The sequence below is a fragment of the Cottoperca gobio genome, chromosome 10, assembly GCF_900634415.1.
Source record: "Cottoperca gobio chromosome 10, fCotGob3.1, whole genome shotgun sequence".
Classification (NCBI taxonomy): domain Eukaryota; kingdom Metazoa; phylum Chordata; class Actinopteri; order Perciformes; family Bovichtidae; genus Cottoperca; species Cottoperca gobio.
In genome coordinates, this window is record NC_041364.1 from 24,496,716 (window position 1) to 24,513,674 (window position 16,959).

Consider the following 16,959-nt stretch of genomic DNA (forward strand, 5'->3'; position numbering starts at 1 on the left):
GTGTCTATGCTGGGTGGGTGTTTCCATGTGAGCGTCTGTGACATTTGAGAATTAGCATTGCTGGGAGACATGCAACGGACTTTAGCATGTCATATTGTATATGTTCATACAAGTTATTTTTTCTATACTTTTTCTTCAAGTTCACATGTCTGTCTGTTCCTTTACAACATTTCACATTTGAGAGGACCTATTATATGGCTGAATCTAACTATATGATCTTACCCAAAATGACTCGCAGAGCTATAATGCACTGCACGGCAGCTGGATTTTCGTGATATCACAAGATCACATGAGAATCACAGGATCACAAAATCACAAGAAAAGTCTTCATGCTCAGCATGCTGTATAATGACTTGTTTGTAGCAGTTCAAGTTATAGGCCGGTTTATTACCCAACAATTCACAAAGCATCATCCATTTGTATGCTTCTCTCAGGAACAGCAGTGCAACATCACCAACTGTAAACAGTGTCATTCTTGCTTTCTAGTCTTGAATGAAATATTTATAATGCACACCCTATTGGGAAAACATTGCTGATTGACAGGCCTTGACTGCTCTGGGTTCAGAGGTTGCATTCTGTGATTATTAAAGCACAGATGGGTAAACGGGCCAGAGCAGCTCTTCCTGCAGAGAAAAGGAACTCCATCTTTTACAGTTATTTATTTATAAATAAAAAATAATATTTATTAATAAATATTATAATATGTACAGTACTTGTACATATTGCTCAGTTGGTGTAAGCCTGGTGTTACTCTTAGAAAAACCTGTGTATTTTCTTCAAATTCAGTATATTCAGACCACTATTACTCAGTGCCAAAAGCACTTGGAGTGATTCTGATTCTAAGAGAGTTATCTTTTGAATGAGCCCAAAATCATGCAGCTGGTGCAAATGGTTGAAGAGCAGCTTTCAATTTACTTTGGGTATGTCGTTTGTAGGTATTTTCGGGTAAATTCGCCCACCTTTTAAGAGGTTAACCCTATTCTATGCATTTATTTTGAAAACAATGTTTACAGTGTATAGTAATTATTACTCAAACTTTAAACATTCAGCATAAATTAACCTGTTACAAAGATGTACTTGGGAGAAAACTGTTGTGAGATCCTCTCAACTACTGTTCTGCCAACAATGGTTGTAAATCCTATCACTTCCATGCCCACAGACCCAGAAACCAGTACTCCTATATTGGAATCAGATGTCATGTAATCTGATGCCATTTCTATTCATTTAGAAATATGCAATACATGAGAATAAGGACCCATCTGATATGATATTGCACCTCAGTGTTGCAAATTCTTATTCAAATTAGCAATTCATATTATCATATGCAATGCACTGATACACAGATGGATTATAGTGGTCTATGGCTCCAGGGCAGTTTTCACTCTTTGCCTGATTGGTAATCTAGATTGAATTTCCTGTAGAGTTAAAGAGCTACATCCTGGTTCCACCTGGACCCACCATACTTCTCTTCTTGTTCGTCCATCATAGTTTCCTGGCATAGCGCTGGTAGTTTGTTTGGGCTTTGCGCCCATACAGAAGAGTGGGTAATACAATAGCCTGGTAAACCTTCAATTTTGTAGCCTGCTTGACCGCCGTCCTTTCCCGTACCAAGTTATGAGGACATCCAAAGACTCCACTAGCCTTAAAAATCCTGAAGTAACTTTCATCATCTATGTGCACAGCATGAGACAGAGTACTTCCAAGCTAAGTAAACTTGCCAATGGCTGTAAGATTTTGTTTTTTCACTAAGATTGTGGGCTCAGTGCCAAAGCCACTATATGTACAATTAAAAAAAAATACAGACTTGCCAAAGAGGTAGTATAATAAAGGACACTGTGATAGACAACAATAGATTTGAACATACCAAGTGCCCCAACATGATGCTTGATATTTTTTGCATTAAAAGCTTTCCAATAAAGGCATGCTTGGAGACTTTTAGTGTTAAAAGTCTGCCAGAAATGTTTGCTTAAAATCATTGAAAAACTACACCAAAGGGAAATTAATCATTGAATGACAACAGTATCTCTGTTTGAGAGGAGAAACTCCGAGGTATTGAGGTAGGTGTTGTAGAAATGTACATTATTATGAATGTATCAAGAGGGGGAAACTAGAGACCCCTAAGAGTCAAATAAGACTCCACCGAGACTGCATATACACAGGTTGATGCGAGTCCTTCAATGTAAAGATGTGTTGTGCGATCGCAGCAGTGCGTAGGTGAGTATAATTTTAGGAATGATGGCCAAACCAATGAGAAAAAGAAAAAATGCATTGTTTGAAACTCAGCCCGCAAAGCTTTATTTCATCCTCTGAGTCTGTTGTTACCCCTGTGCAGGTATCTGGGCCACTACAGTATGAGGGAACCATGTTTTTGTAGTATAGCTCACACAGAGCCTCAGACAGTGATTAAGAATGAAATAAGATGGCTGGATTGAGTGCTTCATAGACATATTTTTATGTTCAGGTCGAGTATACTTGAGAAGTTGATGTTTTTCATGGCAATCCAAAATACACACGAGTTGATTGACAGCACCAAATTAGAGTGAGTCATGGTTCACTGAGTGCTCGAGGCTCACGGAATGTGGAAGGATGCAGGTTTAAAAATAGCCCATAACTACAGTCATTGTTTCTTTGATGGAAGTTCTGCATTATTTAACAGCAGATAACAGAGTGACAGGTAAGACGATTAGAAACAAGGACGACTGGTGACAAATGTTGACAAGCAGGTTTGAACTGCTGTCCCTGAGGGTGCTACATAGAACACAACTTACCCTGCTATGACATCAAGTGTCTTTGAGAAAATGACACTAACAGTCAGGCAATTGAACGCCTTCAGTCACAGAGGGTTCATTGAAGGTTTGCAATTATGATGGAGGGGCTGTATGTTGCACAACAACCTGTATGCATTAATTGTTATTGTCTTGCTCAAACAAGGATACGGTTGGTTTCCTTCACAGGACCCCTGACATTCTGCAGATGACCTGGTTTAAATATGTCAATGTTAATCCTTATGCAATTATTCAATAAACCCTTTCTCACAGTTGTCAACCTAAATGTATATTTTAAAGTGTACACACATACAGTGTGTTTTAAAGTAGCCCCATATGTAACCTAAATAAATCAAATCAATTAATTGTTTTGTATAATCTAGAGACTGTGCAGGTATTGAAGGTAACATAAGGAGTTATTGATCACTCATTACACGTGGAATCTCAGCTTGAATTAAAATGGAAAATCAAACCAAAAAAGATTAATATATGTACTCAAAAATAAATGAAATAGAATGGTAAAGTTTATTTAGTGTTTGACTTTCTTTCAAACTTTTTCGTATTGCTTAGAGCTGCATATCATTACTATTCTTGTAATTTAGTGCTGTAGTATTTAATAAAGTATTTCACCGATTTAGCATTGCACTCCTTTAACATTCTCGTACTCATGATGGAGAGGATCAAAATCGATGCAGCAGAACCAGAGATAAAGTATTATCAACCCTCATCAAAACCTGGTGCCTACATTACCCACAATGCAAGTAAAGAGCTGACAGTTTGGATGCGTTATAATAGTTGTGGCAAAGTAGTCTCAATCAGTAGCCACAAGCAGAGATGAGGAGCAGGCTTCAGAGGTCTGGTAAGCTCAATTCTTCTTTAACTCCACACCCCAAGGTTTTTATTCATTTTCAAACTTGTAGTCTTCAGCCCCAATAGACGTTGACTCAAGTGATATAACTTTTTCCCCTGGGCAGTAGTATTCCCCAACCCCTGTAAACATACTTTGATGTGTAAAACTGGTGGAGTTCCACTTTAAACATCGAAATAAAGTAAATAACTTTCCTCATTACCAAAACAATCTTGGTTGAATTTCACTATTGTGGCTTTCTGTGAGACAAAGCTTTTGTTAGTCTACCCCTGATCTTCATTTCACATAACCTTAGATTTCAGACAAAAATAAGTAACACAACAAAAAAATAATAGTAGTAATGGTTGCTGGGGATAACTTAAAGGGCCTACGAAATGATAAACATGAAGTTTTACTGATGATAGTAAATGCTATTTGTGGTGTAAAATGATGTATTATTAATGACACAATGATCGCAGTATTTAATAAATCACGATTTAGTATGTCGACCACCGACATTGCCGCTACCGGAAACACCCGACAATGTGTTCTGACGTCACAAGTAGAACACAGTCCACCAGTTGAAGACACAGACTGCTGGCAGATGTGGCGATGTCGGACTCCGGCTCGGATATTTCGACAGAATCGAGTGACAGTGAGTCGTCAATAGACTCGTTGCACCTTCAAGAAGAGGAGTTTATTGAAGAGGATGCCGGTGTCGTGGATTTAGATCATGCGGGCGAGTTTAACGTGGTGGAAACAGACCAGCTCGAGACACAGTATTCAAGATGGAGACACAGACGGGAGCGAACATGCGGATGATGGTGACGGTGATCCTGGATTTGGCGGAGATCCTCTGCGTCAACAGAACACAGACAGGTATATACATTTGACTATAATTCATAGAACTTCACAATAAATAGTAAATACATCATAATAAATCGTAACATTATCCTCGATCGTAAATAGATCACAAGCTATCCTATATCGAGTCAATTATTTCTCTACTTAGACACATCGACGTCTGTAAAGCTTGTTAACTTGATTATTTCTCGAAGTTTCTGTGGTTGAGGTTCTATCGTTGTGTCTGATGTCAAACGTCATATATTACGAGCTGTATATAAAGCATTTGCTATTAGCTAACAAACAGACCGGAGGACAGCTCTGCTTTATAAAGTATAGTCTGCCTACTGACCGTCTTACAGCTGCCTATAATAGCCGGAAAACTTATCACATTTTCATGGAAGTTACGAGGTCGTAACTTTACGAGAATTACGTGAAGCGGGTAAAAAGTTGCTATTACATAGATCCGACCTCCGTACAACCATAACAGGCTTATGAGCTGCATACGCGCCTGTTGAGAAACACAGGCATATACATAGCATTAAATTAAGATGACGTTGATATTGGCCTTTTTTCTGGATATTGCATATTGTGTACATGTCCTTATCATTCTTATTTTGTACAATTAGGTGCACGTGTGAAAACTGTACAATTATGGAAGCAATTGAAGAGCTGCTGCCAAGAAAAGGAAGTCATGGAGGAATTCAATGAATATGAGGGACATGGTGCAAACATAACCTGCATAACAGATCACCCAGGATTCCAATCAAAGTGTCTGGATGTTTGGGTGTTGCAGACAGCCTACCAAAGATATTCGAAGAGGGACAGACAACAAGCTGATCAGCCACGTAATGAGTAAGTTACTTGTGTGCACAAATGTGTAGAGCTCAGAAACTGATGTATTTTTGGGAAGTCGAATGGACACTCTGGCACAGTCACAGAATAAATAGATAAATAAGCAAATAAGGTTGAAGTGATTACCATTGACATTTATTATCTTGTATTTTACAGAATGTATCGCTATGTGGCATACCGCCAGCTGGTGAGATTCTGCTGGGGAATACGTGGTAAGAACCACAGAATGCCATCATGTGCCATTCAAAAGATCTGTGCTACGTTTCCATCTCAAAACTACACGTCGTTCAAGTATCAGCACTTTATTAGAGTCAATAACAAAACACAATATCAGTTCAGTGATTGAATCTGCTTCTATACAGCACAACAGCTTCATTCAACAATGTTTGAATACCTATGTAATAATAGGGTGATAGTTAAAAGTTAAATAGGGTGATCGTTAAAAGTTAAATAGACTCACACTTTTACTCAAACTACAGCATAAAATGGGGAAGCCTGTTATAAACATTGAATCTATACTTAATTAAGCTAATGAAGTGTAATTAGCTAAAGTTATTAATACTACAAACAATAACACACAGATATTGGCCAGGACCTGGTGTAAACTCGTTACATACAGTAGGCCTAGACCGATTATGACTTTATGCTTGTAACAATAAATAAATTAAACAAGTAGCACGGCTTACCTTCGCTCTCCCTTTTGGCGAATATAAAAGTAGCTTAACCAAACCAAATTGATTCAATTCCTCTAAAGTCCGTAGCTGAGACAACAGTTACTGCTACTCTGTTCAACTGTTTTTAATGTGTATGTTTTTCTTAATATGGTTGAATTAAGCTACTGCCTTATTAGGTGATGGTAACTCAATTACGAAGATGTCAGGTTATAAATATTTTAATAAAAATGTATAAAGTAATGTAGTTCTAGTTTAGTTGGAGTTGGTTTTAGTAAACCGCATAGAAAACAAGAAAAATAAAGAGGAAAGCATATAACTCTTCTTGAATTGTAGATATGTTTAATTTACATGAAATAGTTTTACATTGATTTAGAAACATTTTATAGCAAACTAAAGATGAACCTCTAAAAGGTGCGCATGTAGACATTAAAGGCTGTGATTAGCCTAAATTAGTTTTTGGTATTTTTCCAGTCATTTGTTGTGCCTCAAAAGCTCTTCTCCTCTCTGGTATATTTGATCAAGCTCCCTATCCCGGTTGACTTCCAGTGACATGAACAATGTCAAGTGTTTTATTATACAGCAGGTAAAAAAGATCCTGCATGATCCTTCACCTCAGATCTGACAGTAACTTCACTTTTAAAATATTCGAAGGGAAATAGTAAATCACCTGTGTATTAGCGGTTCACAGTGGACAGTATATCCAATGCAATGTGTGTGTGTGTGTGTGTGTCATCACTCTGTGTAAACATTATGGGCTCTCTCCACTGTCAAGGCCATTACATTTGACCTTCCCAGCCCTTTTGGCAGCTGTAACTGATGGCACTAACATACTTAATGGCCATTGAACTCCACTGAACCAACAATACATTAATCAAAGTGTTCAGCTTAGTGAAGAGGGTCAAGACAGTCTCAGGCCCCTGCAGTCACATCCACTGTCAAGTGTAAATCACATAAAGCTTTCAAAATACAAAAAAAAACAAGGCAACACGTATAACTGAAAAAACACAAACCAGGTAAGACACGAGGAACCACGACCAAATATATATTTCTATATCTAGAGACAATTAGCAGGGGTTCAGGAGTTAGACATTTAGCAGGCGATGCACAAAACCAAGAGCTTTTTTAGCATCAAAACATCCAGCAAAACTGTGACAGTTGCGCGTGAGGAGCTTTCATCGGTATGCTGATGAAGACCAGATGCCTTAGGCCAGGAAGCAAGTTGTTGATGAGCAGGGCTATCCAAGAAAAACTCCTCCTAGCAATGGATACCAGAACTGTCTGGACGCAGTCACGAACCACAAGCTCCAGACCGGTTCAGTTAAATAGGATCGGAGAAAGCCGTCTGCTGTAGGTGACTACAGTGTACCAGGCATGTGAATCACTGGTGTCACAATTGATAAACTGACAGTAAGCTTATTATATAGATTCATGTTTCTGGCACCCCACGAGAAAATAATTATTGTGCACCGATGCTCACAGAGTTTGATGTCATTGCTTATTCCATCACAAAACTAATCTGGTCTAATGCCAGCACAAAGCATCTATATGTAGACAATCTTATGTGATAGGGAAGTTATCTGAACTTTGTACATGGCATTAAACAATTCCTTTATGAGAGACTTTCCTCCACTTTCACTGCCAGTTGTTTGCTTATAAGGGTGTTACGTGCTGTGGTGTGTGGGTGTGTCTCTCTCGCTCCCTTTGTTTACACTCTCCCCAGATGCAGCTCCCTCAGGTGCCGGAAATCCAAAATTAGTGCCTGCAAAAAAAGGCTGGGAAAGGGGCAACACCACTCTCTCTTCTCCTCCTGCTTGGTTGCTGAGCTTGGTGTTGGTCGGCGACTGTGTTGGAGTTGTTAAGGAGCTGTGTAGCCGAATTGTGAATTTGTGGAGATTTACCATCTCTGGTGTGTCACTTTCAGTTTTCCTTTTGTGTATTGGTTGGGGAGCTTTTTCCTTTGTATATGAATTAAATGCTCTTGTTTTCTTTTGCAAATCGATTGCCTCGTTCTCCCTTTCTTCGCTCGGGTTATTTCATTTCTTATTGTTACTTACCTCTCTGGGAACCATCACCTTATCGTGGTGGAGAGGATTGTGTGTCCCTATGAACCTGAGAGCTGTGTTGTCTGGTATGGTCTCCCAAGTCAAATTGGTCCAGAGGGGGGGCCAGACTAAGAATGGTTAAAAAATGACCTCATGAAACAGAGGGAAAGGAAAGGAGAGACCCTGCCCGGAGGAAGCCCGGGGCCCCCGTCTGGAGCCAGGCCCAGAGGGAGGGCTCGAGCACCTGGTGGCCAGGTTTTTCACGGAGCCCGGTCGGGCACAACACAAAGAAGCTACGTGGTGCCTCCCATCCATCCTGTGGGCCCACCACTCATGGAAAAAACGATGGGGTCGGGTGCGCTGTCACACGGGTGGCAGTGATGGTCAGGGACCTCGACGGACCAGACCCGGTCAGCAGAGGCTCTGGGGACGTGGAACGTCACCTCTCTGTGGGGGAAGGAGCCGGAACTAGTGCGGGAGGTAGAGCGCTACCAGTTGGATCTGCTGGGGCTTACATCTATGCACTGTCTTGGCTCTGGAACCATAATCCTGCTCTTCTCCGGAGTTGCCCAAGGTGTGAGGCGTTGAGCGGGTGTAGGGATACTCAGAACTGGCGAACTGGGAACGTCTGGAGGAAGCCCCTCTTCAACTCACACCTCTGGCGGAGCTTTTCAGACATCCCTGTGGAGGTTGGGGGCATTGAACCTGAGTGGGCGATGTTCAAAACCTCTATTGCTGAAGCTGCGGTGATGAGCTGTGGTCTCAAGGTCTTAGGTGCCTCAAGGGGCGGTAACGCTCGAACACCGTGGTGGTCAGGGAAGCCGTCCGACTGAAGAAGGAGTCCTTTCAGGTTATTTTATCCGGGAGGACTCCGGAAACAGTTGCAGGGCACCGAAGGACTAGAAGGGCGGCAGCCACTGCCGTGTCAGAGGCAAAGCAGCGGGTGTGGGAGAAGTTCGGAAAAGCTATGGAGAAGGACTTTCGGTCGGCACCAAGGTGCTTCTGGAAAACCATCCGGCACCTCAGGAAGGGGAAGCGAGGAACCATCCTGACTTCGACTGAGAAGGTTATCGGCCGGTGGAATTAGCACTTTGAGGAACTCCTGAATCCGACTAACACGCCCTCTATGGTAGAGGCAGAGCTGGAAGCTGATCATCATCAATTTCTCTGATGGAAGTCACTGAGGTAGTCAAACAACTCCACAATGGCAAAGCCGCAGGGGTTGATGAGATCCGTCAAGAAATGCTGAAGGCTTTGGGTGTTGAGAGGCTGTCTTGGTTGACACGCCTCGTCAACATTGCGTGGAAGTCTGGGACAGTGCCTAGGGGGTGGCAGACTGGGGTGGCGGTTCCCCTATTCAAAAAGGGGGACCAGAGAGTATGTGTCAACTACAGTATCACACTTCTCAGCCTCCCTGGTAAAGTCTACTCCAAGGTACTGGAAAGGAGGGTTCAGCCGATAGTCGAACCTCTGATTAAAGAGGAACAATGCGGATTCCGACCTGGTCGTGGAAAAACGGACTAACTCTTCACTCTCGCAAGGATCCTGGAGGGTGCCTGGGAGTACGCCCATCCGGTCTACATGTGTTTTATGGATCTGGAGAAGGCGTATGACGGGATCCCCCGGGTGATACTGTGGGAGGTGCTGCGGGAGTATGGGGTGAGGGGGTCACTTCTGAGGGCCATCCAATCCCTGTACGCCCAAAGCGAGAGTTGTGTCCGGATACTCGGCACTAAGTCAGACTCGTTCCCAGTGAATGTTGGCCTCCGCCAGGGCTGCACTTTATCACCAATCCTGTTTGTGATTTTCATTGACAGGATATCGAGGCGTAGTCGTGGAGGAGAGGGGTTGCTGTTCGGTGGCCTGAGGATCTCATTGCTGCTCTTTGCAGATGATGTGGTCCTTATGGCATCATAGGTATGTGACCTACAACTGTCACTGGATTGGTTCGCAGCCGAGTTTGAAGCGGTTGGGATGAGGATCAGCACCTCAAAATCTGAGGCCATGGCTCTCAGCAGGATAGGGAATGAGCCCTTACCCCAAGTGAAGGAGTTCAAGTACCTCAGGGTCTTGTTCGCGAATGAGGGGACGATGGAGCGAGAGATTGGCCGGAGAATCGGAGCAGTGGGGGCGGTATTACATTCGCTTAACCGCACCGTTGTGACGAAAAGAGACCTGAGCCAGAAGGCAAAGCTCTCGATCTTCCGGGCGATCTTCGTTCCGACCCTCACCTATGCTCATGAAGGCTGTGTCATGACCGAAAGAACGAGATCACGGGTACAAGCGGCCAAAATGGGTTTTCTCAGATGGGTGGCTGGCGTTTCCCTTAGAGATAGGGTGAGAAGTTCAGCCATCCGTGAGAGACTCGGAGTAGAGCCGCTGCTCCTTTACGTTGAAAGGAGCCAGTTGAGGTGGTTCGGGCATCTAGTAAGGATGCCACCTGGTCGCCTCCCTAGGGAGGTGTTCCAGGCACGTCCAGCTGGGAGGAGACCCCGGGGAAGACCCAGGACTCGGTGGATAGATTATATCTCCTCACTGGCCTTGGAACGCCTCTGGATTCCCCAGTCGGAGCTGGTGGATGTGGCCCGGAGAAGGGAAGTTTGGGGTTCCTTACTGGAGCTGCTGCCCCCACGACCCGACGCCGGATAAGCGGTAGACGATGGATGGATGGATGGTTGTGACTTCCCCACCCTCCTAGACTAATAGGGAACGTAACAAAGGGTTATTTATACTCTCTTTTAGCAGCATTAATCTCCAAAAATGCATGCTACGTTGAAAGGTTTTTCCTTGCACACAAAAAAAGGGATGAAATATGTTTGCTACAGCTTTCTCCTAGGCTCAACTACCCACAAACTGTACAGTGACTTGTCATTTTCTGTAAGCAGTCCCAAAGCTGAAGCACAACACAAACTGAAGTCAGATTACAGCCTTCATTCTGTCACAAAATAATTATATTCTTATATAAGTGATCAATTTATAAAATTACTTCCTGACTTCTGAAAAAAAATGGTAATAAAAATCTGAGTTTTAAAATTGTGAAAGAGTAAAGTGAAGAAGTGTCTTTACCACTAGCAACTACACTTGTGTCTCTGGTCACTCATGATGGTGAATAGAATAATGCAGACTATGAGGCAATGAGCAACAACATTCATATACTGTGAGTACTTGAGTGAATTGGATGAGGCTGGTCACAGAGCCCTCAGCAGTTCTTAGTAACAAGTTGTCGGTGTGTGTCTGTACTTGGGCCTGTGTGTCTGCATTGATAAACTCACACCTGTGTACACACACACATTCTCTAAACTTTTAACTACCTACGTATAGGTGAATAATTAGGTTTTAAACTGCAGACATGAACAGACATGCCTACCTCCACATCCATTAATAGCCTCTGAACTGATAAATAAGGTAAATCATTATGTACATTTTCAAACACTATACACATAGTTTGGCAAGTATCTGGAGGTACTGAAAGGTTTCTCTGTCCATTAAGAGACAGAGAAACGTTAGAGATTCAAGGGCTGACGTCAAATCTTATTTGCTCAGGAAGGTTCCTAAATTAACAAGAATGACCCGGAAGTATTAATTGGCAGGAGACATTAGAGATTCAAGAACTCTGGTCGAATAGTCTTTTTTGCTTAGGAAGGTTCCTAACTGAGTGAAATGACCCGGAAGTATAAATTGCAGCCATGATAAGTGTTGTTTGAATTCTCTAAATTCTAAGGAAAGGTGCTTCAATGCTTTCTTTCTTAACTCCTTTAGCATAGGGAACATTGGATTATACTTTGCCAAAGGACAGGAGATAATGCTGCCCCACATTTCATCACGGCAACAACATTTAAAGTGACGCACCATTCGGCTGTCAATAACATCACAATAACATCCCTGTTTAACTTGCACCATGTCCGCCATTGTGCAACATAGTACCGTGGTTGTCTTTTCCTAAGCCCTTATGAATTCCTATTTGCATCTTTCCTTGAACTCATGACGTTTTCCATCGAGGTCAATGAAAAATGGTTAGTAAAGACATAGGACATACTTTTTTTTACTTTTTGACTGCAGCCCAGGCTTCTGTGGGACGGTATTGCTTCCCGACAATTTTCTGCCTTTGGATGTACAGATTGTGAGCACGGCGGACGCCGAAGGTGGTCTTAATGTCACAAAGCATGATGTAATGCCCCAATTCAGCCTCTCACTGATATATTTTCACCATCTCTGCTTTGCTTTATTGTTTCCCTCTGCACTCTTTTTCTTCGCTTTCTCCTGCTCTTTCTCCCATTTCCATCTCTTTCTGCTGCTACTTTATCGCTTCCTGTTCCGTCCATATTTCTTCCTCTCATCATTCCTACTCTCTATCACTTTTATTACTCCTGTTCTTCTTACTTGCATGTTTAGCAGCTGGTATCCTCAGCTCCTCGCCTCAGATTTTAAAGGATGTGTGTGACACAGAGAGGTTTGTGAAGGAGATTAATTTCTGCCCCATAGTACCTGTTGGACATGAGCCAAGCAACTGCTCTTTCTCTACCACTGCTTCTTTCAAACTAGTGTTAATTTGTCAGCTATGTCTTTTAAATTTAGTCTTAGTCCTATGTTAAATGTCCTTGTTAGTTTTTATCATATCTACTCAACCATATCCTGATTTTTTTTTGTAAAGTTTTAGTTGACTAAAGTCTGGACATTTTTGTCTTTTTTAGTCATCAGATTATATTGAACAATTTAGACCAAAACCAATAATGTTGTCATTAGAGTTGTCATTATTTATCCTATCATTATCTGATGAAAAAAATATTTGAATTCAGCTTTCCTTCTCCCGAGTCCTTCTGACTGTGCTCATTTGTGATTCACTCCACGAGTCAGTCGCACCCATCTGACCAGTTATGAGAGCCAATGTGCACTGCCCAACATAGAAAAATAATCAATTACCCAAACCTGACCCAACCTGCAAACAGTAAACTTTATTGATTTTAAATCACACTTCTGTAGTTATAAAGCAAGTATATCTCCGGCTTTAAACACTCTATTTAAGGCCTATACTGGATTAAACCTCTTATCTTTATTATATACTCCAACATCCATCCATTTAATCCAGGTAGACAAGCATAATCTCCATTTAACAGGAAAAATACCGATTTAGAGTTGATTCTGCATTTAAATCATTCACAATCATATTTAGCCAACACAATTTAAGCGAAAGTTGACTCTGTCAGACTGTAATTATTCCCGAACTGAATATCATGTGAGAAGCTTCGTTTTGGGTTCATGCACTCCTAGCCAGAGGAGACATTTATATTTTCATGGCCCTGGGCAAAGACGCTCTATCAACTTTGGTAGCTACTGTAGGTGAGCTAATTTAGCATTGGACAGATGCACAATTTTGTAATGATGTGCTCTGAGGCATCACTCCCATTGCCAGGTTTGCTGAGGCATCAAAGTGGATATAACAGGCAGATTTTCCAGGTCAGGGTGCCCAGAGGAAACGTCCGAGTGAAAACCAACATTCTGCTCTCTGACATTTGTGTGAGATCACCTAGAGGGAAAAAAACTGGAAGGCTTCAGTATGTAGTAACTGGCACAAGCTGTATTAAATAATTAGTGTAAAGATGATTATCAAGTTATTTTCCAGTGACCACACCTTTGTAGTCCCAATACCCCCGTACAACAACAGTCTTACCTTGACAGGCAAATGCAGTTTTATTCTTCCTTTACGTCCTTTCTTTCCTTGTTAAAGATATGACCTAGCAACCCCACAATATTTCATCCAATTTAAGTATAACTTTGTATTAAGACCCCCACTCTAACCTTTACACTACCAGTTCACCTAAATAAAAGAATAATACATGGGGGCACTATTAACAAATGCATCCAAAGAGAGTATGATGGATTACAACAGCATAGTGAGTCTGCTGCCAAATGCACTGATTACCTATGCACTTTAATCCCCCTTCTGTTGGCTGCCTGCCACTTTCAGTACAGTGTGGAATCCATTTATGTTTTCAGTGCAACTTTCAATGTTTTTATGACTTAAACTTACAGAAACACATTAGGAAGATCAATAGCTTTTCACTGGCAATGTTTATGTTCTGCATTATGGTAACATGATAATGTTTTTGAACCTCAGGAGATGTACCAAATAAAGTGAAATAATAACAGGCAATATATGTTGTTATACTAATATATAAAAGCCTGCTAATTAAAAGTCCTTGACCCAAGGTATTCTACAGCCTGCATGTCTAAGATTTTGTGAGGTTTAGTGCTTGGTTCTTCCAAAATAAAGTTGGTCGGTGGACTTAATTGGTCTTTAGTCTCGATTCAACTTGCTGATTTGTTGTTTCTAGCAACTCACAAAGAAAGTGATAAATTATGAAAATAAAAGGAGAACACATAGCATTGACTTGATTTCGGTAACATTTATAACTGTGGTGGATAAAAAATCGTATTAGTGTGTGAACGATTAGGATACTTGTATGTATTGTATCAATCAAGCTCTCACCCTCAGGTGATCCTCACACCTCGTCATTCCTCAGGATGAGAGCACCTACGCCCGTGCAAAGGAGGAGGAACATGGGCCTACTGTGAGAAGGGGGAAGCCTGAACACTGAGTATTGTGGCCTTGTTATCTGATGCAGTAATTGATATTGAATCCTGTTAGACCGGTCGTGACAATATGTACCTTAATATGTGAAAGCCATTCCTGACACTATAGTCCGTAGCCCAATGTCCAGTTTTTTCTCATGTCTCTGTGTGTATGTGTGTTCTCTGTGAAGCCAATACCTGGGATATCCTCTGAGTCATTGTGAGGAGAGGAGGATTTTCCCTTCTTTTCAGTGCGGATCTGACCCGATGTTCTTGGAAGTTGTGAAAGAGAAAAGTAGTTGGTTTTTAAAACGTTCAAGCCCACATCCCAGAAATACAATGACATAGTACACAGCTCGTTATGTTGTTGCCAAGGGTGGCTGTGGCTCAGGAGGTAGAGTGGTTGTCCACTGGTTGGAAGGTTGGAGGTTCAATCCCCAGCCCCTGCAGTCAGGGGTCAAATTGCTCCCGATGGCCTGGTGAACAGAGTGTGAGTGAAAGATTGGAAAAGTGCTATATAAAAGGATTTACCATTGTTGTGTGATAAAAAGCATGCCCTAGCACTGTACAAGACATTCAAAATGTTCCTGCAGTTGCAATAATTTGTCTTTTAACATAGTGAAACACACAGCTAAGAACTCAAATCTCCCCCTTTGTTCTACACACGTATGTGCACGCCTACGCAGAGCTCATAGAGACGGGCACACGTACGAAGAGCTCGTAGAGACAGGTTCGTGCACACATTATTTTCAACGTGGCCCCTACAGGCTCATGTATTGCCAACCTCTACCATCGAATAATTCTGAAATCCTTCTAGCTATTGGTCATTTTGTTTATAGTTATTAATTTAATCATTAAGGAGATTTCCTAATTCATTGTCTAGTATATTTTATGAGAGTACATCAACTGGTTATCATTTTCTTCTGATGAGGAGATTCTGATTAACAGGTGGTGCCCCCATTGACGTGACTTAATATAAATTAAGTCATATTAATTATTATTAATAATTACAATTTATAATAATTGGGAATTATTCATTCCTTCTGATAGCCATGTTAATGTCTTGTTCAGTTAATGCACCTACTTCATTGCAAGTTATTATCAACCCCTTTTCATGATTTTATGAATATTAATAGCTTTATTAAAAAAATTATCATTAATATGTTAATAAACTGTTTTGGTCATACCAGAACCCCCAACATAGTTGTGACACCTGGCATGATGTGTAGCAGTGTTCCAACAAAACCATCTACCCCTAGATGTGTTGAGTTTTAACATAAAATTGAATTATAATTCCAATGACCATAGTAAACTGTGGGTTACTCACAGCACACAAATGATCCCCTCTGTCCTACTCTCTATCTATCTGTATGCACTCCATACCCATAAATGCATGTTACTAACTCAATAACACAGAATCATGCACTGAGTTTTTGTGTCTCGTCTGGCAAGTTGGCACTATTAAAGTTTCCGCCTGAATCATGAATCATTGCTGCACCTTTTGCCATGATCCTGCTTGACCCCCACGTTATTATTGTTGGTGGCACCTGAAAGCTTTTTGAATCCTCCTTGTGATATTGCGCTGTATAAACTAGATGTTATTGATTGAAATACATTTTATTGATTATTGATTTACTTAACAAGTGTCTGACTTGTACTTTGGATCAATCTACAGCTAGATGAATAGAAAAATATCTTGATGTACCTCAGTTGTCCTTACTTAATTATATACGTTTAGTACAACACAGATCAGAAGTCAGAGCAGATCTTTGTACAGCATGTAATGTTTTGGTGGAGAAAAGTTGTGAGGACCCAAACGCAGAGCAGCAGACGAAGGTTTTAACAAAACTTTAACTAAGATTACATTTGCTCTGCTTTTTACATTATTTCCCACATCACATAAAATCATGCCACCAGGGACAAGGCAAACAATGTTGTGTAACCATTGGTCTCAACTTTTTACCATGGGAGTATGGAGAATCTTAAATGTCTTAATTTTATCTTAACCTCCAGACACCCAGAGCCTCCTCACATAAAGGACTCTCAAAATACCAAACCATGACAATAAATAAATCATACAGTACATTCCTTCATGTCCAGAACATTTCTACCACACAACTGTATGGATCTCTAGCCTGATTATGTACTTCCCAGTGTGTGTGTGTGTGTGTGTGTGTGTGTGTGTGTGTGTGTGTGTGTGTGTGTGTGTGTGTGTGTGTGTGTTGGTGAGTTCCTACACCAACACACACACACACACAGGAACTAGGAACTAGGAAGTTCCTCATCAGCATCAATGTTGGCTGTTTATTCCTGTAGATCATCCACTGGGACCCTATTAACAAAACAGTATAGCAATACACACA